General features: G+C 43.7%; 1 protein-coding gene across 1 annotated transcript in view; it reads left to right on the plus strand.

The window, feature by feature from the left end:
- Positions 1-26,608, plus strand: part of LOC126481079 (atrial natriuretic peptide receptor 1-like) — a 1,220,509-nt gene that overhangs the window by 111,876 nt on the left and 1,082,025 nt on the right. The window lies entirely within an intron of this gene.

Below are 26,608 nucleotides of genomic sequence, written 5' to 3' on the forward strand. Positions count from 1 at the left end.
TAATAAAATCCAGTTAATACAGCTCAGTGACACGAGTTTTTGAAACATATATCGACTGCCGAAACTTACCTGAAAAAAAGAAAAGAAATACAAAAGCCTGCCTCCACGTGGCGGGCACAGGCAACTGTGCGATGGGAGGTAGGGATCGTCTCTGACGCCACGACTTGTCACAGCGGCTAGAAAGGGCTATAAGACGAATAACGACCCAACAAAACCAATCAGAAGGAGGGTCATAAAGAAAAAAGCAGCAAGTTGAAAAAGAAAAGTGCAGGTGAAGTGTTACAATGCCTGGTAGGGAATATCAGAGCGTCAGTGTTGAGTGAGCTCTTTGATGGACAGAGACATTCCGCTTACAGCCAGCGTTATCAGCACCTGAATGAATTTTTCGGTCTCCACTGGTCCGGCTGTTCGTATAGTGTAATACCCAGATTTGTTGACCATTCGTAAGCGAGAATGGACCGAAGATCTATTACCTGGGCACGTAAGGCCAGGCTTACTCGTCATCAGGTTTCCGATCGAACGTGTCTAACCGGCACAAGGGAGGACCGCCGTATTGTGCCCCAAACTCACGATATGCCCTTCATATCTGCGCCTGTCTCCGAAAACAGGTAGTGGACTCGCAGAAATATTCTGTGTCATCCTGTACCAAGGGCCGAGGACCAGCAGCAGCCGGACTAGGGACATACCGTTCCATGCGTAGACTGCCGCTAATACCAAAACAGAAATGGCTCCGTTTGGCGTGGTGCCATCGCTGTGTGTGTGGGGGGGATAGACTTCAGATGAAAGACATCGTATTGCGTCTAGCGAAGAATCGGTGGTTCCGCACTACCAGGGATTACGAGCTTTAGCGAGTATGGTGCCTACATGCCGAGAGATCCCACACTTCCCATATTGAGGCACAACCGCATTACTCTCGTCGTCATACAGGGTGTTTCAAAAATGACCGGTATATTTGAAACGGCAATAAAAACTAAACGAGTAGCGATAGAAATACACTGTTTGTTGCAATATGCTTGGGACAACAGTACATTTTCAGGCAGACAAACTTTCGAAATTACAGTAGTTACAATTTTCAACAACAGATGGCGCTGCGGTCTGGGAAACTCTATAGTACGATATTTTCCACATATCCACCATGCGTAGCAATAATATGGCGTAGTCTCTGAATGAAATTACCCGAAACCTTTGACAACGTGTCTGGCGGAATGGCTTCACATGCAGATGAGATGTACTGCTTCAGCTGTTCAATTGTTTCTGGATTCTGGCGGTACACCTGGTCTTTCAAGTGTCCCCACAGAAAGAAGTCACAGGGGTTCATGTCTGGCGAATAGAGAGGCCAATCCACGCCGCCTCCTGTATGTTTCGGATAGCCCAAAGCAATCACACGATCATCGAAATATTCATTCAGGAAATTAAAGACGTCGGCCGTGCGATGTGGCCGGGCACCATCTTGCATAAACCACGAGGTGTTCGCAGTGTCGTCTAAGGCAGTTTGTACCGCCACAAATTCACGAAGAATGTCCAGATAGCGTGATGCAGTAATCGTTTCGGATCTGAAAAATGGGCCAATGATTCCTTTGGAAGAAACGGCGGCCCAGACCAGTACTTTTTGAGGATGCAGGGACGATGGGACTGCAACATGGGGCTTTTCGGTTCCCCATATGCGCCAGTTCTGTTTATTGACGACCCGTCCAGGTAAAAATAAGCTTCGTCAGTAAACCAAATGCTGCCCACATGCATATTGCCGTCATCAATCCTGTGCACTATATCGTTAGCGAATGTCTCTCGTGCAGCAATGGTAGCGGCGCTGAGGGGTTGCCGCGTTTGAATTTTGTATGTATAGAGGTGTAAACTCTGGAGCATGAGACGATACGTGGACGTTGGCGTCATTTGGACCACAGCTGCAACGCGGCGAACGGAAATCCGAGGCCGCTGTTGGATCACCTGCTGCACTAGCTGCGCGTTGCCCTCTGTGGTTGCCGTACGCGGTCGCCCTACCTTTCCAGCAAGTTCACCCGTCACGTTCCCAGCCTGTTGAAATTTTTCAAACAGATCCCTTATTGTATCGCTTTTCGGTCCTTTGGTTACATAAAACCTCCGTTGAAAACTTCGTCTTGTTGCAACAACACTGTGTTCTAGGCAGTGGAATTCCAACACCAGAAAAATCCTCTGTTCTGAGGAGTAAACCATGTTGTCTACAGCACACTTGCACGTTGTGAACAGCACACGCTTACAGCAGAAAGACGACGTACAGAATGGCGCACCCACAGACTGCGTTGATTTCTATATCTTTCACATCACTTGCAGCGCCCTCTGTTGTTGAAAATTGTAACTACTGTAATTTCGAAAGTTTGTCCGCCTGAAAATGTACTGTTGTCCCAAGCATATTGCAACAAACGGTGTATTTCTATCGCTGCTCGTTTAGTTTTTATTGCCGTTTCAAATATACGGGTCATTTTTGAAACACCCTGTATTATCTTGACCACTAGGCTACGGCTTTAGGTCACGGCTGGTAGACATTCAGGGAACGCTGATGGAAGATCCGTACACCACAGGCATCCTTCGTCCTCATGCGACAGCTCGTGATCTGTTTCAAAAGGACAATGCTCGTTCACACATAATACATGTCTTTATCATTTTGGGGTACTGCCGTGGCTAGCAGTATCCTCAGCTCCCTCGCCCACAGGACATATGTGTGACCAGCTCCAATGACAACACCGTCCATTTGCAAGCATTAAGGATATCAGGGTCTAGTGGCAAAAGTTGTGGGCCAGCTTGCCTCTGTAGAGGCTGCAACGGCTCTCTGACCCCCTTCCAACTGAATCAGAGTGTGCATCCAGGCCCGAATGGCTGATATGTCATAATGGTAGTGGGTTATTTCTGCCAAGTTATTTGTAATCACCGAAATAACAACGTAGACCCTTTAAACCATGAAGTTTCGTATTGCGCACAGTGTAGTTTGTACAATACATTGATTTCGAAATAGAAATAGCACACTGAAGCGTCGAAGAAACTGGTATAGGCATACGTATTCAAATACAGAGATTAGTAAACAGACACAATATGGCCCTAAGGACGGCAACGCCTATATAAGAAAACAAGTGTCTGGCGCAGTTGTTAGATCCATTTCTGCTGCTACAACGGTAGGTTATCAAGATTTAAGTGAGTTTGAACGTGGTGTTATAGTCGGCGCACGAGCGATGGGACGCAGCATCTCAGAAGCAGCGATGAGATGGGGATTTTCCTGAACGACCATTTCACGAGTGTACCGTGAATATCAGGTATACGGTAACACATCAGATCTCCGACATAGCTGAGGTCGGAAAAAGAGCCAGCAAGAACGCGACCGACTACGACCGAAAAGAATCGTTCAGCTTCAAAGAAGTACCCGGTCGCAGGTTCGAATCCTGCCTCGGGCATGGATGTGTGTGATGTCCTTAGGTTAGTTAGGTTTAAGTACTTCTAAGTTCTAGGGGACTGATGACCTCCGATGATAAGTCCCACAGTGCTGAGGGCCATTTCAACCATTTTGAACAGCACGACACAAAGCTTTACCCCTTGGCTGGGCCCGTCAGCACTGACCCTGGACTGTTGATGACTGGAAACATGTTGCCTGGTCGGACGAGTCTCGTTTCAAATTGTATCGAGCGGATGGATGTGTGCGGGTATGGAGAAAACGTCATGAATCCATGGTCCCTGCATGTCAGCAGGGGGCTGTTCAAGCTGATGGAGGTTCTGTAATAGTGTGAGGCGTGTGCAGTTGGAGTGGTATGGGACTCCTGATACGTCTAGATACGACTCTGATATGAGACACTTAAGTAAGCATCCTGCCTGATCACCTGCATCCATTCATGTCCAGTGTGCATTCCGACGGACTTGGGCGACTCCTGCAGGAAAATGCGACACCCCACACGTCCGGAATTCTACAGAGTGGCTCCAGGAAATCTCTTCTGAGATTAAACACTTCAGCTGGCCACCAAACTCCCTAGACATGAACTTTATTGAGCATATTTGAGATGCGTTGCAACGTGCTGTTCAGAAGAGATCTCAGCCTCCTCGTACTCTTATGGATTTACGAATAGCCCTGCAGGATTCATGCTGACGGTTCCCTCCAGCACTACTTCAGACGTTAGTCGAGTCCATCCCACGTTGTGTTTCGGCACTTCTGCGTGATCGGGGGAGGGGGCAGGGGCTACACGATTTTAGGCAGACGTACCAGTTTCTTTGAATCTTCAGTGTATTTCCTGTCTGAATGGTTAATGTTCGAAGGCCTTAAAAAAGAAAAGGATATTGCCATTGTCGCTAATTACAATAACATTTTTTGCGAGAAAACGATCAATCCGGAGTGAAACCGAAGTGATTATGACTTTTTTCCGGGGGGATCCGAGTTCGAGTCCCAGTGTTGCCATTCTGGTTCGTTTCTTTGGCGGTTTCAGAAAAATTACACCGACAGAGTTCGAGGACTGTTTGTTGAATAGGAATACAAAGGATTAGTCCATTCATCTTTATTCTGTTGATTTATTGTTGTGTCTATTGTCACATTTAAGCCACTGAGGACAAAATAATATTTCAAATGGCTCTGAGCACTATGGGACTTAACATCTTAGGTCATCAGTCCCCTAGAACTTAGAACTACTTAAACCTAACTAACCTAAGGACATCACACACATCCACGCCCGAGGCAGAATTCGAACCTGCGACCGTAGCAGTCCCGCGGTTCCGGACTGCAGCGCTAGAACCGCACGACCACCGCGGCCGGCAAAATAATATTTAATAAATCGAATTCGTATTAAAGATAGTAAGAGCATGTTAAAAGGGAGCAAATGAACAAAGGGAACTGCGATGAGTAAAAAAGGAAACACAACTGGCGCGGACGGTTACAAAAATGAAGCCAAAGAGATGAGTTTCATTACCGCTGGGAACGAAACAAGAACACCGAAATTAAATGCGTCCGACTGCGACGGAAAGCCCTCGCATCGTCATTGTATACTGCTCAATTAAAAGTGGTGCAATCAAAATAAATAGACTGGGCCCGCCAAGTAACAAGAAAAGTGCAGAAAGAACCGCTCCAGAGGTTTTATACTCTGGCGCGGAGGCGATAAAATTTCATACTAAAAATATCCCGCAGTGGATTTTGCATTTAATTATTTTCTATATTAACCTGAGCAGCACAATATGCAGAGTCGTTGTTGAAAAAAGGTACAGTTTTAAACATGTGTTCTGGGAGCGGGTTATTCTCGACGTTTTCTAAACCCTCACCCTTTCTTTGTGTCAAAAATGTGTGCTCCCTATCCCTCCCCCATATCGTTATAATTGGTTTTAACGAAGCATTAGCTCGTGCATGTCAGAGAGTGCAGTTCTCGAAAAGAACACTAAACACGTAGTCGTATTGGATAGGAAGTCGTAAAGCGTGTCAGTAGCTAATAGCAGCTTCGCTCTCATTTCAGTAATGAGATGAAAACATTTAAAATGTATTCTTGCAGAAGGGAGCACTGAGAATATTGAGAGTGAAGTGGAGTTTCTGAAGGTGAACGTATCAATGAAGAGTAAGATCTAAAACTTAGCGAGGAAAGCCTTTTTTTATTTTTCTGCCTCATAAATGATTTTTTTCTGCGGTTATTCGACAGGTGCAGTAGGTTGTTCCCTGGCTACATACGTGAATGCAAATGAAAGTGTATCTGGAAGATTGAATTTAGATATTTTCAGGATTTTTTTTGCGGGGGTGCAGCGTCTAATTAAAGACAAGTGTGCCATTTTTTGGTTCTTGCGTATGTACTGGAGACACAAAACATTGCGGGTGCCTGACTAGCGCGTCAATTTTAGTGCATTGCCGTTCTGAATTTGGTCTCAATGCACGATATCGGTCGTCCTCGCTCAACCTCGGTGAAGACACACATCTTTGTGAAATGATTGTTGAGAAGGTTTAAAACTACCTGTCATCTAGCGCTCATCTAGTTTTCACACTTTCTGTAAAGGCATAGCATGTACGCAGAAAATTTAACATGTGCAGCCTGGGAGTCCATTCCATTTTGATGAATAAAGGGGTGAATGTTGTTGTTGTGATCATCAGTCCAGAGACTGGTTTGATGCAGCTCTCCATGCTAATCTATCCTGTGCAAGCTCCTTCATCTCCCAGTACCTACTGCAACCTACATCCTTCTGAATTAGTGTATTCATCTCTTGGTCTCCCTCTACGATTTTTACCCTCCACGCTGCACTCCAGTACTAAATATGTGATCCCTTGATGCCTCAGAACATGTCCTACCAACCGATTCCTTCTTTTAGTCAAGCTGTGCCACAAACACCTCTTCTCCCAAATCCTAATCTATACCTCCTCATTAGTTATGTGATCTACGCATCTAATCTTCAGCATTCTTCTGTAGCACCACATTTCGAAAGCTTCTATTCTCTTCTTGTCTAAACTATTTATTGTCCATGTTTCACTTCCATGCGTGGCTACACTCCATACAAATACTTTTAGAAATGACTTCCTAACACTTAAATCTACACTCGATGTTAACAAATTTCTCTTCTTCAGAAACGCTTTCGTTGCTATTGCCAGTCTACATTTTATATACTCTCTACTTCGACCATCATCAGTTATTTTGCTCCCAAAATAGCAAAACTCCTTTACTACTTTGAGTGTCTCATTTCCTAATCTAATTCCCTCAGCATCACCCGACTTAATTCGACTACATTCCATTATCCTCGTTTTACTTTTGTTGATGTTCATCTTACATCCTCCCTTCAAGACACTGTCCATTCTGTTCAACTGCTCTTCCAAGTCCTTTGCAGTCTCTCACAGAATTACAATGTCATCGGCGAACCTCAAAGTTTTTATTTCTTCTCCCTGGATTTTAATACCTACGCCAAATTTTTCTTTTGTTTCCTTTACTGTTTGCTCAATATACAGAATGAATAACATCGGGGAGAGGCTACAACCCTGTCTCACCCCCTTCCCAACCACTGCTTCCCTTTCATGTCCCTCGACTCTTGTAACTGCCATCTGGTTTCTGTACAAATTGTAAATAGCCTTTCGCTCTCTGTATTTTACCCCTGCCACCTTTAGAATTTGAAAGAGAGTATTCCAGTCAACATTGTCAAAAGCTTTCTCTAAGTCTACAAATGCTAGAAACGTAGGTTTGCCTTTTCTTAATCTTTCCTCTAAGATTAGTCGTAAGGTCAGTATTGCCTCACGTGTTCCAACATTTCTACGGAATCCAAACTGATCTTCCCCGAGGTCGGCTTCTACCAAGCAGTTATATTTTCAGACACAAACCTAAGAAACTCTATCATCGTCCTCAAACCTTAGCACCCGCCAGCTCTCAAACTCCAGCATCCCGACTATATACATTCTCTCGCGAAATTATTAGTTTTGCACTGTCTTGTTCTATGATACGCACTGTACTGATACTTCACCACCTGTACCAACCCATATCTCAGTGGGCGGACAGTCATCCGTAGCCGTGCGGGATTAGCCGAGCGGTCTGAGGCGCTGCAGTCATTGACTGTGCGGCCCGGTCCCGGCGGTGGTTCGAGTCCTCCCTCGGGCATGGGTATGTGTGTTTGTCCTTAGGATAAGTTAGGTTAAGTAGTGCTTAAGCTTAGGGACTGATGACCTTAGCAGTTCAATCCCATATGATTTCACACACAGTGATCAGTACCTCTTTCCTCACTGCTCCGTGAGGAAAGTTATGAGGAGTGATTGTGCACTACACTTTTATCCTGAATATGGCCGAGGGATTTAATACAGGAAATTAGTGCACTCCCACGCCCAGTATTGATGATAAGTTCTTTCACACTCAGGATTTCAAATAACTACCTTAGCTCGCTGAAAAGTTGCGCAGCATATCTTAACTATCGCTGCTGCGTAGGGCTGGTAGGACGCACGTAATTTAAAACGGTGGGTTAATCCTCATATACCTACATCTCGAACGCTTCCGTAACGGAATGTGAGCACCTTAACAGCGAACAGCACTATGAACTTAAATCTTATTCGAAGGACACAATTTGGCAGTATCCTGGTTCTTTCAAAAATGTGGTATACAGCTCAAATAACAGCCATGGAACGAAAATATACCACTCAGGGTGGTTGACCTGGCAAGGAGTGGTACTCCATGTAGCCAGAGACTAATCAACGAAACCGTCAAATGAAGTTGGATTGAGACTGTGAGACTGTGAGAAAAAAATGCACAGCCCTCATAGTTAAAAATGTTGTAAAATCCTTGAAACAACAGCAAGTCAGTCTGCTCTATTGAAGGCGACATGTGGAATTACCAAAAAAAGTGGAACTCAACGACTGACACCCGGGTACATAATTCGCACCCTTAAAAAATCAGAACAGGAATTCTAGAAAAACTCCCGAATAAAAAGAACTTCACTGCGGAAAAGATTATGGGTGAACTACGGAAGGAAACAGTCCACACACCAGGTAGAGAAATAAAACCCAAAGATTTTCACTGAAAGCCATTATGGTTTAACATTTTGGATGCGGCTTTAAGTTCAACGCTGCGCTCGGTCGCTTGCATGTTCTTAAACGGCCTGTTTCCAATAGCATCACGGCGGCACCACCTGGCACTCACGGGAAACCCTTACTGTGGTCGTTGTGGCTTCACTAATACGTAGGTGCACCCGACATTGGACTGTTCACGGATTCTAGGCTTATGGAAGTGGATTGCACTTAAATGTGCAATGCTATTAACGACAACAACGGCTGGCATTAACACAAAGAAGATAATGTACGCGGATTTCAAAACGTTACTGCATCAGAGACGAGAACAATCACGTAGCTTATATATTCCTATACACACTATGCCATCAGCAATGGTGGTGACTCCATAACTGAATTCAAACTGTACTTGCACCAAAAAAGTGAAAAAAATTGTTGTAAGCAGCAACTGGAAAAAGGAAAAGTTTGGATAAAACAAGGATGTTCAAAAAGAAAAACACCAAACAGCTGTTTTTCAGAGAAAGTTTCGAGTTCATATAGAAGTATATCTAAGTTCACTAATTTAAAAGGAAATGAGAACATAATTTAAATTCTTCCAAACTACGACGAATTAAATAACAACATACCCTTGAGAAGAAGAAAGTTTTGGTTTTAAAGGGGAAGATACGTTCTTAGTTAATTTAAAGAAGAAGAATTTTTTTAAGGGTAAAGTCACTGTCTTCGGTGCGGAAGGACACAAGTTCAAATCCCGGTACCTCAACAGTTTTTTTTGTTTTCTTTTTTTTGTTGGGGGGGGGGGGCAGGGAGGTATGAGACGGCGTCCTATCAGCCACTTTTCAGACGAGGAGCAGCTTGAATACATAAACAGCGTCACTGTGAGGCCTCGTCTACTGGAGGGACTGGCGACTTACTGATGTCCCACTAGCACACGTCGCTACTCGTACTGCGTTGTAAACAGCTGCCGGGTAATCGGAACACGGCTAAGGCAGCATCTCTGTTGTTTACGTCTACATCAATATTCCATGAACTCTCTTACTATATGTTACATAGAGTAATTCGTATAACATTATTTTTCAACCACTTTTCCCTTTCAGTTCGCAGGTGTTGCACGAAAAAACCGATTGTCCGTATGTCTCCGCAAGAGTTCGAATAGCTCCGAATTTACCGCTAATGTAAAATCAATGGCTCTGAACACTATGGGACTCAACTTCTGAGGTCATCAGTCCCCAAGAACTTAGAACTACTTAAACCTAACTAACCTAAGGACATCACACACATCCATGCCCGAGGCAGGATTCGAACCTGCGACCGTAGCGGTCGCGCGGTTCCAGACTGTAGCGTCTATTTCCGCTCGGCCACTCCGGCCGCCTTACCGCTATTGTAGTTTCGCATGATCTACACTACCGGCCATTAAAATAGCTACACCAAAAAAAAAAAAAAAAAATGCAGATGATAAACGGCTATTCATTGGACAAATATATTATACTATAACTGACAAGTGATTACATTTTCACGCAATTTGGGTGCATAGATCCTGAGAAATCAGTACCCAGAACGACCACCTCTGGCCGTAATAACGGCCTTGATACGCCTGGGCATTGAGTCAAACAGAGCTGGGATGGTGTGTACAGGTACAGCTGCCAATGCAGCTTCAACACCATACCACAGCTCATCAAGAGTAGTGACCGGCGTATTGTGACGAGCCAGTTGCTCGGCCACCATTGACCAGACGTTTTCAGTTGGTGAGAGATCTGGAGAATGTGTTCGCCAGGGCAGCAGTCGAACATTTTTCGTATCCAGAAAGGCCCGTACAGGACCCACAACATGTGATCGTGCAGTATCCTGCTGAAATGTAGAGTTTCTCAGGGATCGAACGAAGGGTAGAGCCATGGGTCGTAACACATCTGAAATGTAACGATCACTGTTCAAAGTGCCGTCAATGCGAACAAGAGGTGACCGAGACGTGTAACCAGTAGCACCCCATACCATCACGCCGGGTGAAACGCCAGTATGGCGATGACGAATACTCCTTTCTAATGTGCGTTCACCGCGATGTCGCCAAACACGGATGCGACCCTCAAGATGCTGTAAACAGATCCTGGATTCATCCGAAAAAATGACGTTTTGCCATTCGTTCACCCTCGTTAGTCGTTGAGTAAACCATTGCAGGCGCTGCTGTCTGTGATGCAGCCTCAAGGCTAACCGCAGCCACGGTCTCCGAGCTGCCAGTCCATGCTGCTGCAAACGTCGTCGAACTGTTCCTGCAGATGGTTGTTTTCTTGGAATCTTCCCCATCTTTTGACTCAGGGATCGAGACGTGGGTGCACGATCCGTTACAGCCATGCGGGTAAGATGCCTGTCATCTCGACTGCTTCTGATACGAGGCCGTTGGGATCGAGCACGGCGTTCCGTATTACCCTCCTGCATCCACCGATTACATATTCTGCTAACAGTCATTGGATCTTGACCAAGGCGAGCAGCAATGTCGCGATACGATTAACCGCAATCGCGATAGGCTACAATCCGACATTTATCAAAGTCGGAAACGTGATGTTACGCATTTCTCCTCCTTACACGAGGCATCACAACAACGTTTCACCAGGCAACACCGGTCAACTGCTGTTTGTGTATGAGAAATCGGTTGGAAACGTTCCTCATGTCAGCACGTTGTAGGTGTCGCCACCGGCGCCAACCTTGTGTAAATACTCTGAAAAGCTAATCATTTGCATATCACAGCATCTTAATCCTGTCGGTTAAATTTCGCGTCTGTAGCACGTCATCTTCGTGGTGTAGCAATTTTAATGGCCAGCAGTGTAATTCGAGGGAATTGAAATGTTCTTCGATTCTTCGTGGAAGTCTACTCGCTGCTTGAGCCTTAGAGTTAACTTGATGCTTAACGACTACTTTTGGTGTCTGAACTGGTGTTAGATGACCATTTCCGTAGGCTTTCACACTACAAGAACCGGTGACAATTGTGTTGTTCTTCTTTGGACCTTCTCCATATTTTCTATTAATCCTAACTGCTAAGGGTCCCGGAACCTTTTTGGCCATAACTCAGCCTTTAAGAACTGCGATAGCTGAGTATTGCCTGCGCCATCTCTGAGAGTGCTTAGGAATTTTGTACGTCAGCTGTGTTTCTGCGGGTATTAGCGCTAGATAAAACTGACTTGTAATCGTGAGAGAATATTGCAGGCAAACTAGCAGCAATGTGATACCCGTTCTGTTGCTGTCATGCTGCGTCTATGTTTCAAAATCTCGACATCAATTACCACGTGTTAGAATAGTTTTTGGCGGTCGTAAGAATTTCAGAGATTACCACACGATCGCGGATATCCAGTCTGTCTATTATGCATGGACTGTGACTGTAGAATAGGGTGTTAAAAACGTTGATTGCATGTCAGCTTCGTTAGCTCTATAAATCTTAATTTTGTAAATCTTTCTTACAATACTCATTTCTTGTCGTCGCGTCCAAATCGGTGAAGATATTTTTCTCGCTGTCCGCTGTGGTGAGTTTCCGGAACATTACTCTTTTAATGTTCCTCTCGATACTTCTTAGAAGGAGACTGTGTCGATAAAGTTCCTCTAATTGGTCGAACTGCAACATTTTACTCTTTCGGTGATAAGGCATTTGCTTGTTCAAAAAGTAACTGGACTAGATTTTCATATTTTTTTTAGAAAATACAGGATATTGTTGATACACTTGTTGACTGTTTTTTCATATACTCGCCATCCAGTTCAATGCATGTAGTGAGCCGTGGCACATACCTCCTTTACGCCCCCCGCGAAGAACTCCCCCGCCAGCTCCCTCCTCCACTGTAGAACCTCTTTCTATACCTGCTCGTGAGTTTAAAATTTATTTCTACTCATGTGCGCCTCCTGGGAAGTGAAAACATGATAATTTGAAGGCGCCAAGTCAAGACAATACGGTGGGGGTGGTCCAAAAATCCCAACCAAATGAGTCCAAGATCGCCGTGGTGGCTAAGGCTGTGTGAGGACGCGCGTTGTCGTGCAACATGCACACGCCTCTCGTCAAAATTCCCCATCCTTCGTTTTTAACGCTGAATTTCAGTTTTTTTTGGTCGCACGATATTGTTATGCATTTATAGTCTCCCCTTGCAGAAATTCGAGCAAAATGTTACCCCAAAACACTGAGGCCACTATTTTTAATTTTTGCCTGAAATTGTGAATTTTGGCAGATAGGGAGTTGGTATGACGTCACTGTGACGACCGTCTTTTTGTCTCAGGGGCATAATGAGCCATCCACGTCTCGTCTCCTATACAACAGAGCTCAGAAAATTTTCACTTTCCAATTTTAGTCACTCGGGAAACTCCCAGGCGCTACTGACCAAATTTTTCTTGTGCTACTCTCTCAGCTGTTTTGGGGCCCATCTTTCGCACAGTTTCCGATATCCCAGCGTTTCTGAGAATGTCGTGTATAAGAGAGTTCTGGAGATTGTGGAAACATCACAGAAATTTCATCCACTGGCAATCTACAGTTTTCGCGAACAGGATTGTTTGCACTCGTCAGCCAAATTGAAAGGTCTTACACTCCTCTGTTCGTCTTGAACAAGTGAACACTTGTTCTGCCTCTACTAAACTCTCTACACCATTTAAACACACTCGCTTTGTTCATAAGGCCTTCGCCGTATACCAGAGAAATAATCTCAGTAGGTGTTATTCTTTACGCGAGGAGGAAGAGGATCACCGCAGGTGATTCGCACTTGAGGGATTTCTTATCGACGCGTTTAAACTAACTGCACACTGCGACGTCAGTCTATGTACTACCATGTTCCTGTGATTCTCGTTCTATTCAGGGGATCCCCCTACAGCACTCAGTATTGCCAACCCTCAAGAAACAAACGCAGCCCGTTATAATCGCAGTACACTTACTTCCTGAAGATGCCTCGTGGCTATGAGCACGTCCGCAGGTCCAACAACTACATGTGAACCTAAATAAGAGAAGACAGTCACTGTGTCTCGAAAATTACAAGGGCTCATACCGAAGAGATATGATTCCCATCTACATGGCATCCTCTACATTCGTCATTTTGAGTAAATGGAAAACTGATTTTCGGGGCTGGAGCTGGTGATTTTATTTTGGTTGCAGGCTACTATGAATTCCAATTTGGGTAGAACAATCTTTGTACAAATATTTTCAAGTGAAACTCCTGCTTCTGTAGAACGTTCCTTTTTGGAATGAAAAATTCATGGTGTTTACGGACCATCTAACTCACCGGTCGCCGCCCCATACCATTTCCCGGAAAGCGGAGTTAATATTTCGAGGTAATTTCGCGGGTCTTAAAAGCCTCTTCAGGACGCTTAACTTGCCGACTCTGTGCAAGATTTTTCAGCTTGAAAGAGAGCGCTCAGAGATTGTCCGCTCTGCCTGCGGAGCAGCGAATTATGTCGCTCACAGAACTGGTAATTGCTGGCGCGCATAAAAGTAACGCAAACATCTTCTTTATGCAGTGAACGCCATTTACGAGAGCTGCAACTTTTACGAAAAGTTTAAAAGCAAACATTTTGTGTCTCAGCAATTTGTCCTTTTTTAAGTAACCCTGCATGTGACTTGCGCAAAGATGTTAATGAAGCATTCGTACCGAATCGAAGGACCAGCGTTTTGGAAAATGAAAGGAATGGTAAACGCTGTTAAAATTTGGCTTCATGAAATTTGTTCGATTATGTTTCCGACTGTGAAAAACATCGTGTCAAGATAAATATTAAAGGGCGATGGCTGTGGCGACATCCACGGAAGAATGCAATATCATTACGAGAACTAGCAGGGAAATGGTGAATCACGACGACATTTGTAAGTATTTATAATGTAGAATACGTAGTGATGTGGGATTTAATGAAGTGAAATTCCGACCGGTGTGGCCGAGCGGTTCTAGGCGCTCCACTCTGGAACCCCGCGACCGCTACGGTCGCAGGTTCGAATCCTGCCTCGGTTATGGATGTGTATGGTGTCCTTAGGTTAGTTAGGTTTAAGTAGTTCTAAGTTCTAGGGGACTGATGACATCAGATGTTCATTCCAATTGTGCTCAGAGCCATTTGAAGTGAAATCAACAGTAGCAATGGAGACACAAATTTGTTTGACAGTAATCGTATGTCATATAGCCTTGGATGAGCAGCAAGAAAAACGTTGGTGATGTGTTTCATGTGGTTGCCATATAGCGAGTCGAAAAATGGACACTAGGAGAACGAGAACAGTAATGATTAGAAGCTTTGACAGTGTGGATCTGTATGTAGATGGAAAGTGTCAGCTGGAAAGAAGAAGTAACAAAAGGGTTCCGTAAGGTAAGACAGTTAATACGGATATTATAAACAAGGAAAAAAATGGTTGATGTATCCAATGGGAAAGCACAGCATAATACAGGAAGCTTTGAAAGGAACAGAAAATGTTTAAGAGATAAAAGGAAGGAGAAGATACCAAGTAATAGATGGCATATATACAGAGTCAAGATGCATCAAAACGAAAAAGATGAAGAAGGGGAACGAATGGAAGGAGCTGAGCATCTAGACCTACAGCGATAAACTTGTCTACGGATCACAAAATGTGGAGATGGTGATGGGAGTGGTAGTCGTAATAAGTTCGATGACGACAACGATTTGATGCTGATGATGACGATGATCGTAATGATGTGATGACGATGGCGACGATGCCTAAGAACATAATTTTGCTGCGAATTGGACAGTCTCGTGCAGTGATACGGAAACAAATAGTAATAGTGACGACGGACCGATACGACACAGTAGCTGCCGCTCTGCCTGCCTTCGCTCGTAGGTGGTTCCATTTCCAAGTACGTCAACTAAAAATATGATTTCCGTAGTTTTCAAACTAACATAGGCTTTACCTTGCACCTCGAATCTGACGTTCACGAAACCGTAAACGATGACTTCTTTTTATAAAGAATGGAGCCCTTTCACGGCGTGGAACACCTTCAAACGAATTACTGGCGCTAAAACAAGAAACGGCCCACCACTTGAAAACGAAGGAAATATAATCACAGACAGTCAGGAAAAAGCGGAAATTTTCAGAAAAGTCCTTATGGACACACATCAAATACCAGAAGACCCACTATTCAACTTCTCTCACAAAAATGAAGTCGACAAACAAATAGAAAACATAATAGCGGCCGCAGAGGTACTCGATAAAGAACAGACCTCACTCCTTCAAGACGAAGAAATAGAACTAGCGTTAAATAAAGGCAAAAACTCCGCCCCCGGCCTGGACGGGATAACCAGACAACACTGGCACCAAAGAAAGCCCTAGCCACATCACTCCACTGTCTTTTCGATGCTGCTCTGAATCTTAGACAAATTCCAACACAATGGAAAACAGCAAAAATAATTATGATCCCTAAACCGGGGAAACCAGTCAACAAACCGACATCCTACAGGCCAATCACCTTATTACCCGTAATAGGAAACTGCTTCGAAAGCATCCTACAAAACCGCCTACAACACCATACGGAGAAACAAAATATAATACCGAACATTCAAGCTGGCTTTAGGAAACAACACTCTACGATAGATCCAATCCTGAGGCTAGTCAACCATGTAACAAAAGCCATCAATAGATTAGACTGTACATCAGCCCTCTATCTTGACATCGAAAGGGCATTCGATAGAGTGTGGCATAATGGCCTATTCCACAAGCTAATAGACTTTGGCGTACCCAGACAACTAGTCCAGCTTATCAAGACCATCCTAAACAATAGACCATCAGCAGTTTCAGTAGAAGGCAAATTTTCAAATACTTTCTCACCAGAAGCCGGTGTACCACAGGGGGCCATACTATCACCGCTGCTATACAGCATATACACAGCAGACATACCTCGCCCTAACCATTGGAATGAAGGCCTTGCACTATATGCTGATGACACAGTATATTGGTGTCACGAGAGAAAAACGGAAGAACTGCAACTCACAAACACCACATACCTAAAAAGGCTAGAAGAATGGCTCAGCCAATGGCTAATTAAACCAAATGCCCTTAAAAGCCAGCTGGTGGTTTTCGGACACCGAAATTACACTCAAAACCGGCAACAAAAACCAGAAGACGTCAGACTACAGTTATGGGGACAAGAAATAAAAGCAACAAAAAACGCAAACTATTTAGGCCTCATGATGGACTCCACCCTCTCATGGAAACCACACATTGATAAGGTGATTACAAAAGCCAGGAGGAGAGAAGGACTGCATAAGTTGATCAAAGGCTGATTCAACGGAGCCCCAAACGACACACTAGTATATACATATAAGTCACTCATCAGACCAGTACTAGAATACGCAGCACCAGTATGGATAACAAACGCATACCAAACCGATAGGATACTAAGTACAGAGAGGCGCATCCTAAGACTAGCCACAAGATCTGGCACCTATACAAGAAACAGTGAAGTCTATGACACAGCAAAAATCACTACGCTAAAAAGTCGACTTATCAAACTGGCAAGCAAGATTGGCCTGAACAAAATCAAATGGTTCTGAGCACTATGGGACTCAACTGCTGAGGTCATTAGTCCCCTAGAACTTAGAACTAGTTAAACCTAACTAACCTAAGGACATAACAAACATCCATGCCCGAGGCAGGATTCGAACCTGCGACCGTGGCGGTCTTGCGGTTCCAGACTGCAGCGCCTTTAACCGCACGGCCACTTCGGCCGGCTTGGCCTGAACAGACTGCACTCCAGCACATTGACAACTGAGCTGCTACAAGAAAACATCATCACTTTCGACTTCCCCAAATATCAATATAAATATCCGACACACACCATAATACAATGCATTAGACACACACAAGAAGATTTTGACGAACTTAACTTACAGACAGGACCAGAAGATAATATTGGACACTTACTAGAAGAAGACAATCTAAACTGAAACCAATAATCCCAGGTGAGGTTTTAGAGGAAGGCAAATGCCGGGATTATAAAACCACCCCCTCAGAGAGACAGAAAGAAAGAGCATATATAAAGCATATATAACATAAGGAAGTATGAATCAAATGAATCGATCATTATCTTCTCCCATTATTACAAATAAATGGAGCCCCAACAGCACAAATATCCCACGGCTGAAAAGAGCAAAAAAAAAAAAAAAAAAAAAGGAAAAAAAACAGGACTTCACGGTATGCTAGGCCGTGATGTTAGCCGTGCATCTGGCTGGGATTACCCATTAACACGGTCGCATCGAAGAGACAGATGGTGGACAAAAAGCGAACGAAGAGTAGCAGTTCCGAGAACAGAGAGGGAAAAAAGTGCCACGGCAAGCGCCAAGGGCATAAAAACCTCTGCGACAGTGTGGTCGGGTAATAAGAGCTGTAGCAGTTTTCTTGCCATGGGCGACAGATTATGTAAGGGTAAGGTGGTTGTTAGTTTTGGGTGTAGTGCAATGCTCGGTACCGATATCATAGCTTAGGTCGTCGTAAAGAGTGTCAGTCCTCTTCTGGGTCAGCTGCAGCTTTGTACTTGTAACATGCCATGCTTGTCACATAAGGGTTTTACTTGGGTTTGTCTGCGTTTAGTGTGCAGTCCGGCTTCCCTGCGTTGCCTGTTGGTGGCTAGTTAGCGCCTGGCAGTGCCAGTTAATTTTTTTGTGATACAGGAGTTCACCAGTATTTGTCATGTTCGTGTGTCGGTGTTATCCGTAGGTGGTTAATAGCCCCTAAGTAGCAGTATACCTCAGGTGTTGAATTAATGAGCTACTCGAAGTACCAATATAACTGCACGTATTTATTTACAGAAGAACTAGCGACCCGCACTGGTAGCATAAAGTAGGTACGGCCAGACGACTTCTGTGGTGAAGTGTATTTTGTTTGTGGACCACTGAGTAGAGTTACGAATAAATTTCAGAGAACAATGTTAAGTAAATTTGTGTCATCACTTTCACATTACTATGTAAGCATCACGCGGTAGGAAAGATATCTGGAGGCATGAATGTTATGCGTTACATACTGAAATGGCGTTTAGAAAGGCACCTCATGGCAATGATGGGAGCACATAGTGTTGTAAGTAATATTTTTACAACCAGGGCACATGTTTAGCTCGTGTTACAGTACTCCTCTTGTGGAGCTTAGTACGCACTGTGATACGCTGTTGAGACTCATAGCCGAAATTCTTTGTCGTGTACACTTTATGACTGACTTCTTTGCCGGAATAGAGCTCGAAGATGTGGATGTCAAGAGAGGGCACAGCACCAATTGTTACAGAAAATCGGTGAAGCAGCTAGCAATGGAGTGCCGAACTGACCGAGATTGTACAGTATGTTCATTCTACAATGTTCACGAATGTTTTAGAGTGTTCGAGAATGCTCTAGAATACTGCAGGATATTTTAGGTTGTCCTCTAATGTTCAACTACATCTACCTCTACATCTACACGGATACTCTGCAAATCACATTTACGTGCCTGGCAGAGGGTTCATCGAACCACCTTCACAATTCTCTATTATTCCAATCTCGTGTAGCGTGCGGAAAGAATGAACACCTACATCTTTCCGTACGAGCTCTGATTTCCCTTATTTTATCGTGGTGATCGTTCCTCCCTATGTACGCCGGTGTCAACAAAATATTTTCTCATTCGGAGGAGAAAGTTGGTGATTGGAATTTCGTGAGAAGATTCCGTCGCAACGAAAAACACCTTTCTTATAATGATGTTCCAAATCCTGTATCATTTCTGTGACACTCTCTCCCATATTTCGCAATAATACAAAACGTGCTGCCTTTCTTTGAACTTTTCGTTCTACTCCATCAGTCCTATCTGGTAAGGACCCCACACCTCGCCGCAGTGTTCTAAAAGATCACGGACAAGCGTACTGTAGGCAGTCTCTTTAGTAGATCTGTTACACTTTCTACGTGCCCTGACAAGAAAACGCAGTCTTTGGTTAGCCTTCCCCACAACATTTTCTATCTGTTCCTTCCAGTTTAAGTTGTTCGTAATTGTAATACCTAGGGTTTTAGTTGAATTTACGGCTTTTAGATTAGACTGATTTATCGTGTAACCGAAGTTTAACGATTTCCTTTTAGCACTCATGTGGATGACCTCACACTTTTCGTTATTGAAGGTCAACTGCCTCTTTTCGCACAATTCAGATACTTTTCTAACTCATTTTGCAGTTTGTTTTGATCTTCTGATGACTTTATTAGTCGATAAACGACAGCGTCATCTTCAAACATCCGAAGACGGATGGTCAGATTGTCTCCCAAATCGTTTATATAGATAAGGAACAGCAAAGGGCCTATAACACTACCTTGGGGAACGCCAGAAATCACCTCTGTTTTAATCGATGTTATTCTGTTGTGATGGAGATAAGTTCCGTCTCCTAAGGGTATTACACAGCGGACGACAAGGCGCATGCTTCAGTAACCTCTCGATTAGAGAGGGTAAATAGGAAAGGATGAGATAGAAAGTGAAATAAAGCTGAGTGAAAGTTAATTGCTTAAGGTAGCGAAGAGCGTATTTAGTAGAATTTTACCAACATTACCGTAACCCGAAAGAGGAGAAGATCTTGCCAGTGGTGGTAAAAGAGGAAACAGAAGTAACAACGAGTAAAGTGAACAGATGAGGAGCCAGAAGCACGTTTAGCTTGAGAATGAAAGAGAATGAGTAGATACGGAAAACAACAAATGAGGACAGAGACGAAGTGAAGAGGATATTTCACAGCTTGCTTGCTATAGTTAAACATGTCCATAGTACGTGGTTCTCACTAATTTTGGAGTATTTTAGGCGACAGTAATTTTAAGTCGGGAACTCTCTACATACCCAATTATACAAGAAGACATCAAATGTCAATTTCAAACTCAGACCCAAGCAAACAGTCTAAACTTGTAAATTGACAGTAAATTGCAAAGAGATGATTCTCAAATAATTAGGAATGATTAAGAGAATGGTACGCTACTTAATAATTAGTTTGTGTGTCTCATTTCAAAACACAGAACAATAGAGTCGCATTGCTTGCAAAAATAATGGCGTTCTTTTTTTATTATTTCGTTGCCGATAACGAAAGGAAACGACAAACGAAAAATATATGAGTATTTACAAAAGTGCATTATTTCCAGTTATACAGAGTGGTCGCAAACACTGTGAAAAGCTTATAAGGGCGTTGGAGGACAGGTTTTGTAGAGAAATAATTCTTTAGAAATTTTATGCACTGCGCCGTTTCCGAGTTAATTGTCATTGAAGTCATGCCGAATGAATAAAATGCATATTTGAACCATCACCTGCTTTTATTTCAAACCCAGATATTAACCGGTATCAGTCTTGCACCATCTTCACGTACAGGGGTTAAACTGGTTTAAGTCACCACATTACATTAGTCATTACTTAAACAATGTGTAGTGCATGCCGCAAACATCAATATACGGCAAAGGACTTTTAGAAGCAAGCATACAAATACTAACAGTACACAGACCAATACTGCGCTGTGTACATTTAACATTCGTATGTTTGCTGTACCGCAGTATATATATATATATATATATATATATAGTACACACACCAGTACTGCGCTGTGTACATTTAACATTCGTATGTTTGCTGTACCGCATATATATATATATATATATATATATATATATATATATATATACACAGGGCGTTTCAAAAAGAAAGAGCAGATTTCAAACATTTATTTCTCAAAAACTACAAATGATAGAAACACAATTCAAACGTTTCTTGTCAGAGAAAGGTTCAAAGTTTTTCAATGGTCCGCGCAGAAGTTCCATGCAAATCCGCAGTGGCGCTGGCGTTTGTTTGTAGGAAAATGGCGACGACACCACAGGAACGATCATTTTGTGTGCTGCAATTTGCAAAGTTAGAGTCCATTGTTGGTGTGCAACGTGCATTCCGCCGTCAATTCAACAAACAGCCGCCTCGTCATAAGCAAATTTATGAGTGGCATCACAGATTCGTAGAAGATGGTTGCATCTGCAAGCGAAAAAGCACGGGTCGTCCACGCACATCGGATGAAAATGTCGAGCGTGTCCGTGCAGCTTACGAAAGGAGCCCTAGAAAATCCACGACACGGGCAAGTCACGAACTAAACATGTCTAAAACAACGGTATGGCGCGTTCTGAGTAAGCGTCTGCACATGAAGCCGTACAAACTGCAGTTATTGCAAGCATTGCGTCCTGACGACCACAACAAAAGGTTCGAATTTTCAACTGCAATTCTACAGGACATGGAAGAGGACAATTTTGCCGAACGATTAATTTTTTCAGATGAATCAACGTTTCACATTTCTGGTAAAGTTAATCGGCATAACGTACGAATTTGGGCGAGTGAAACTCCGAGGGACGTTATTCAACATGAAAGAGACTCACCAAAGGTTAACGTCTTTTGTGCAATTTCGGTAAACAAAGTTTATGGACCTTTCTTTTTCATGGAGAAAACTATCACAGGAACCATTTACCTGGACATGTTAGAAAACTGGCTATTTCCTCAACTTCAGGAAGATTCAAATCACTTCATCTTCATGCAAGATGGCGCCCCACCACACTTCTCTGAACCTGTACGACGGTACCTAAATAACACCATTCCAGGACGGTGGATTGGAAGAGCAGGAGCACAAGATCAATGTCATCGTCTGTGGCCTCCCAGGTCACCAGACCTTACTCCCTGCGATTTTTATTTGTGGGGGTACATAAAGGACTGTGTTTGTCCCACCTATGCCCGCTACTCTTCAAGAGGTACGACATCGAATTGTTGCGGCCGTGAATTCGGTAACTAAAGACCAGTTGCGTCGTGTGTGGCAAGAAATGAGATACCGGTTTGATATTTGTCGTGTAACAAATGGTGCTCATATTGAGGTACAGTTTTGATATTTGTTGTGTAACATTTGGTACTCATATTGAGTGAAGGACCGTTGGAATTGTGTTTCTATCATTTGTAGTTTTTGAGAAATAAATGTTTGAAATCTGCTCTTTCTTTTTGAAACGCCCTGATAATATTGGTATGTTTGCAGCACTGCTCGTATGTATTCATCTAAAAGTCCTGTGCCGTATATTGTTATTTTGTTATTTATGGCATGCATTATACATTATTTAAGTAATGACTAATGTAATGTGGTGGTTTAAATAAGTTTAGCCCTCATCCGTGAAGATGGTGCAAGACTGAAACCGGTTGATATTTGGGTTTAAAGTAAAAGCAGCTGATGGTTCAAATACGCATTTTATTCATTCGACACTAATCGTCTCTGGCTCACCGCTTGAATTTGCTCCCGCAACGGCCTGATTGGATAACTTGAATACTAATTTAACTCGGAAACGGCCCAACGTGTTGCATAGTTTTCCTAAAAATTATTTCTCATCACAACCTACCCTAAAAATGCTTACAAGCGTTTGAGACTGTTTCTGACCAACCTGTACGTTCAATTGTCAAGCTAAATAAATGGTACCACGACACCACGACTGTTTTCTGATTGTTGGTAGGTCATTTCCGGATGATGCGATTACACATTATAGTAATTCGTCAAAGTACAACTGATTCGACTACATTACAAGGTAACTTGTCAAAGTGCAACTGGTTCGATTACATTACGAGGCCACTCGTCAAACTACAAATGATTCTACTGCATTCAATAATGATTCGTCAAAGTACAACTGAACAACAGTTCCACTGGACTGGCTTACTTACAAACACGAAAGCCACTTCCGCTAGTAGTACAAAACAAGAAACAGGCGCCTCCGTCTCGGAGAGAGACTACTGCTGAGCTTTTCATTATCTCCAACAGCTTCTCATGTCAGTGATCTCCAGTACTTTCCATTTTTCTTCCTTTTTCTTCTACTTCTCCTCCTCCACCCTTGTCCTCGTCCTCCTCCATTTCCTGCGTCGCTCTCAAGCCATCTTTTGTTTTGATGCTCCTTTTTTTCCGCCCATTGCAGAACAGCGACTTCTCAGGAATGCCGTCCTGGAAACGCCCCCCAGCTGCCCTATCCTGGTTACACCGCTGGAATCAGTGTAGATCCTCAACCTTTCCCCCGATATGTAGAGCGGTAGCAGCAACGTATGTCCGTCGTCATCAAGGTTAACAGTGTTTCTACACTAGTTAAGCATGTTATTCGTATTCATCTGATCAGCAGTGAAAGGATGTTGTTGTTGCTGTGGTCTTCAGTCCAGAGTGTGGTTTGATGCAGCTCTCCATGTTACTCTATCCTGTGAAAGCTTCTTCATCTCCCAGTACCTACTGCAACCTACATCCTCATGAATCTGCTTAATGTATTCATCTCTTGGTCTCCCTATACGATTTTTACCCTCCACGCTGCAGTCCAATACTAAATTTGTGATCCCTTGATGCCTCAGAACATGTCCTACCAACCGATTCCTTCTTTTAGTCAAGCTTTGCCACTAACTCCTCTTCTCCCAAATGCTAATCAATACCTCCTCATTAGTTATGTGATCTACGCATCTAATCTTCAGCATTCTTCTGTAGCACCACATTTCGAAAGCTTCTATACTCTTCTTGTCTAAGCTATTTATCGTCCATGTTTCACTTCCATACGTGGCTACACTCCATACAAATACTTTCAGAAACGACTTCCTGACACTTAAATCTATACTCGATGTTAACCAATTTCTCTTCTTCAGAAACGCTTTTCTTGCCATTGCCAGTCTACATCTTATATCCTCTCTACTTCGACCAACATAAGTTATTTTTCGCCCCAAACAGCAAAACTCCTTTACTACTTTAAGTGTCTCATTTCCTAATCTATTTCCCTCAGCATCACCCGAATTAATTCGACTACATTCCATTATCCTCGTCTTGCTTTTGTTGATGTTTATCTTATATCTTCCTTTCAAGACACTGTCCATTCCGTTCAACTGCTCCTCTAAGTCCTTTGCTGTCTCTCACAGAATTACAATGTCATCGGCGAACATCAAAGTTTTTATTTCTTCTCCGTGGTTTTTCGTACCTACTCCGAATTTTTCGTTTGTTTCCTTTACTGCTTGCTCAATATACTGATTGAATAACATCGGCGATAAGCTACAACCCTGTCTCACTCCCTTCCCAACCACTGCTTCCCTTTCGTGCCCCTCGACTCTTATAACTGCCATCTGGTTTCTGTACAAATTGTAAATAGCCTTTCGCTATTCAGAATTTGTCAAAACCTTTCTCTAAGTCTACAAATGATAGGAACGTAGGTTTGCCTTTCCTTAATCTTTCTTCGAAGATAAGGCGTAAGGTCAGTATTGCCTCAAGTGTTCCAATATTTCTACGGAATCCAAACTGCTCTTCCCCGAGGTCGGCTTCTTCCAGTTTTCCCATTCGTCTGTAAACAATTGGCGTTAGTGTTTTGTAGCCGTGACTTACTAAACTGATGGTACTGCAATTTTCACATCTGTCAACACCTGATTTTTTTGGGATTGGATTTTATATGTTCTTCTTGAAGTCTGAGGGTATTCCGCCTGTTTCATACATCTTGCTCATCAGATGGTAAAGTTTTGTCGGGACTGGCTCTCCAAGGCTGTCAGTAGTTCTAATGGAATGTTGTCTACTCCCGGGGCCTTGTTTCGACTCAGTTCTTTCAGTCCTCTGTCAAACTCTTGACTCAGTATCGTATATCCCATTTCATCTTCATCTACATCCTCTTCCATTTCCATAATATTGTCCTCAAGTACATCGTCCTGTATAGACCCTCTATATACTCCTTCCACCTTTCTGCTTTCCCTTCTTTGCTTAGAACTGGGTTTCCATTTGAGCTCTTGATACTCGTACAAGTGGTTCTCTTTTCTCCAAAGGTCTCTTTAACTTTCCTGTAGGCAGTATCTATCTTACGCCTAGTGAGATGTGCCTCTACATCCTTACATTTGTCCTATAGCCATCCCTGCTCAGCCATCTTGCACTTCCTGTCGATCTGATTTTTGAGACGTCTGTATTCCTTTTTGCCAGATTCATTTACTGCATTTTTATATTTTCTCCTTTCATCAGTTAAATTCAACATTTCTTCTTTTACCCAAGCCCTCGTCTTTTTACCTACTTGATCCTCTGCTGCCTTCACTACTTCATCCCTCAAAGCCACCCATTCTTCTTCTACTGTATTTCTTTCTCCCACCCTTGTCAGTCGTTCCCTAATGCTCTGCCTGAAACTCTCTACAACCTCTGGTTTAGTCAGTTTGTCCAGGTCGCATCTCCTTAAATTCCCACCTTTTTGCATTTTCTTCAGTTTTACTCTACAGTTCATAACCAATAGATTGTGGTCAGAGTCCACATGTGCCCCTGAAAATGTCTTACAGTTTAAAAGATGGTTCCTAACTGTTTGTCTGCCGACGGCTTAAGGGAATTAAAATAATCAGAGAAAATGTATCAAGCGGAGATGAGCAGCTCGGGAGGAAATACCTCCGGAGACTTTCTCACCGCTCCAGCGACGGTGAAGTGGCTGTAACGAGCGACCGGCGTGAACAATGCAGCGCCCAGCAAGTGGTCTAAGCGCACGTTTATGGCCGGATTTACGAGCGGCCTGGATTCGCGCTATCCCTCCCCCCCCGGCGCGCATGCGCGCAGCGCTGCTCGCCTTGCTCCCGGGTGTCGGGCGCCGGGTGCCTACTCCGTCCTCCCGTCTGTCTGTCGCTAAACATAGTAATTGTGCGGCACTTGACCCAATAAAAAGCGGGTGCGCCGGGCTGCGGAGGAGAGCCGGCCGCCACAGCTGGGCCGCGCCGGCGGGTCATCGCTCGCGTTATGGGCGCGCCGCGGGCAGCTAGCTGCTGGTAGCTGGCTGGCTGGCTGGCTGGCTAGCTGCTGTCTGCTGGCTGCTGGCTGGCGGGCGGAGGCTGCGCGCGCCGGCCCGGAACATGCTCCGTCTCAAATTATGTTTACACTCTGCTGCTCTGATCGCTGGAGAAGAATTTAGCCACTCGATGCCCAACAACTCAACTGTACAGGGTATTACAGAAAGGACTTTGCGAGGTGCCGGGGTGGAGACGAGTGTGTACCTCTTTAATTCAGGCGAATTTCGCATGAGAACGAGACATTCACTCGACCCCTTCCTTATCTACCACCTAATTAATTATGCGCACAATTACAACGGATGAAAATGATGGTGGACCCTGCTAGTTGGGAAAATAAGGAGTGCATACTCACAATAATTTAATAAAAAATCGTAATATACTCAGAAAAAAAGGAACTTTATCATAGTAAACAACAGGAAACGGGATTCTGC

Source organism: Schistocerca serialis, chromosome 5, assembly GCF_023864345.2.
Source record: "Schistocerca serialis cubense isolate TAMUIC-IGC-003099 chromosome 5, iqSchSeri2.2, whole genome shotgun sequence".
Lineage (NCBI taxonomy): Eukaryota > Metazoa > Arthropoda > Insecta > Orthoptera > Acrididae > Schistocerca > Schistocerca serialis.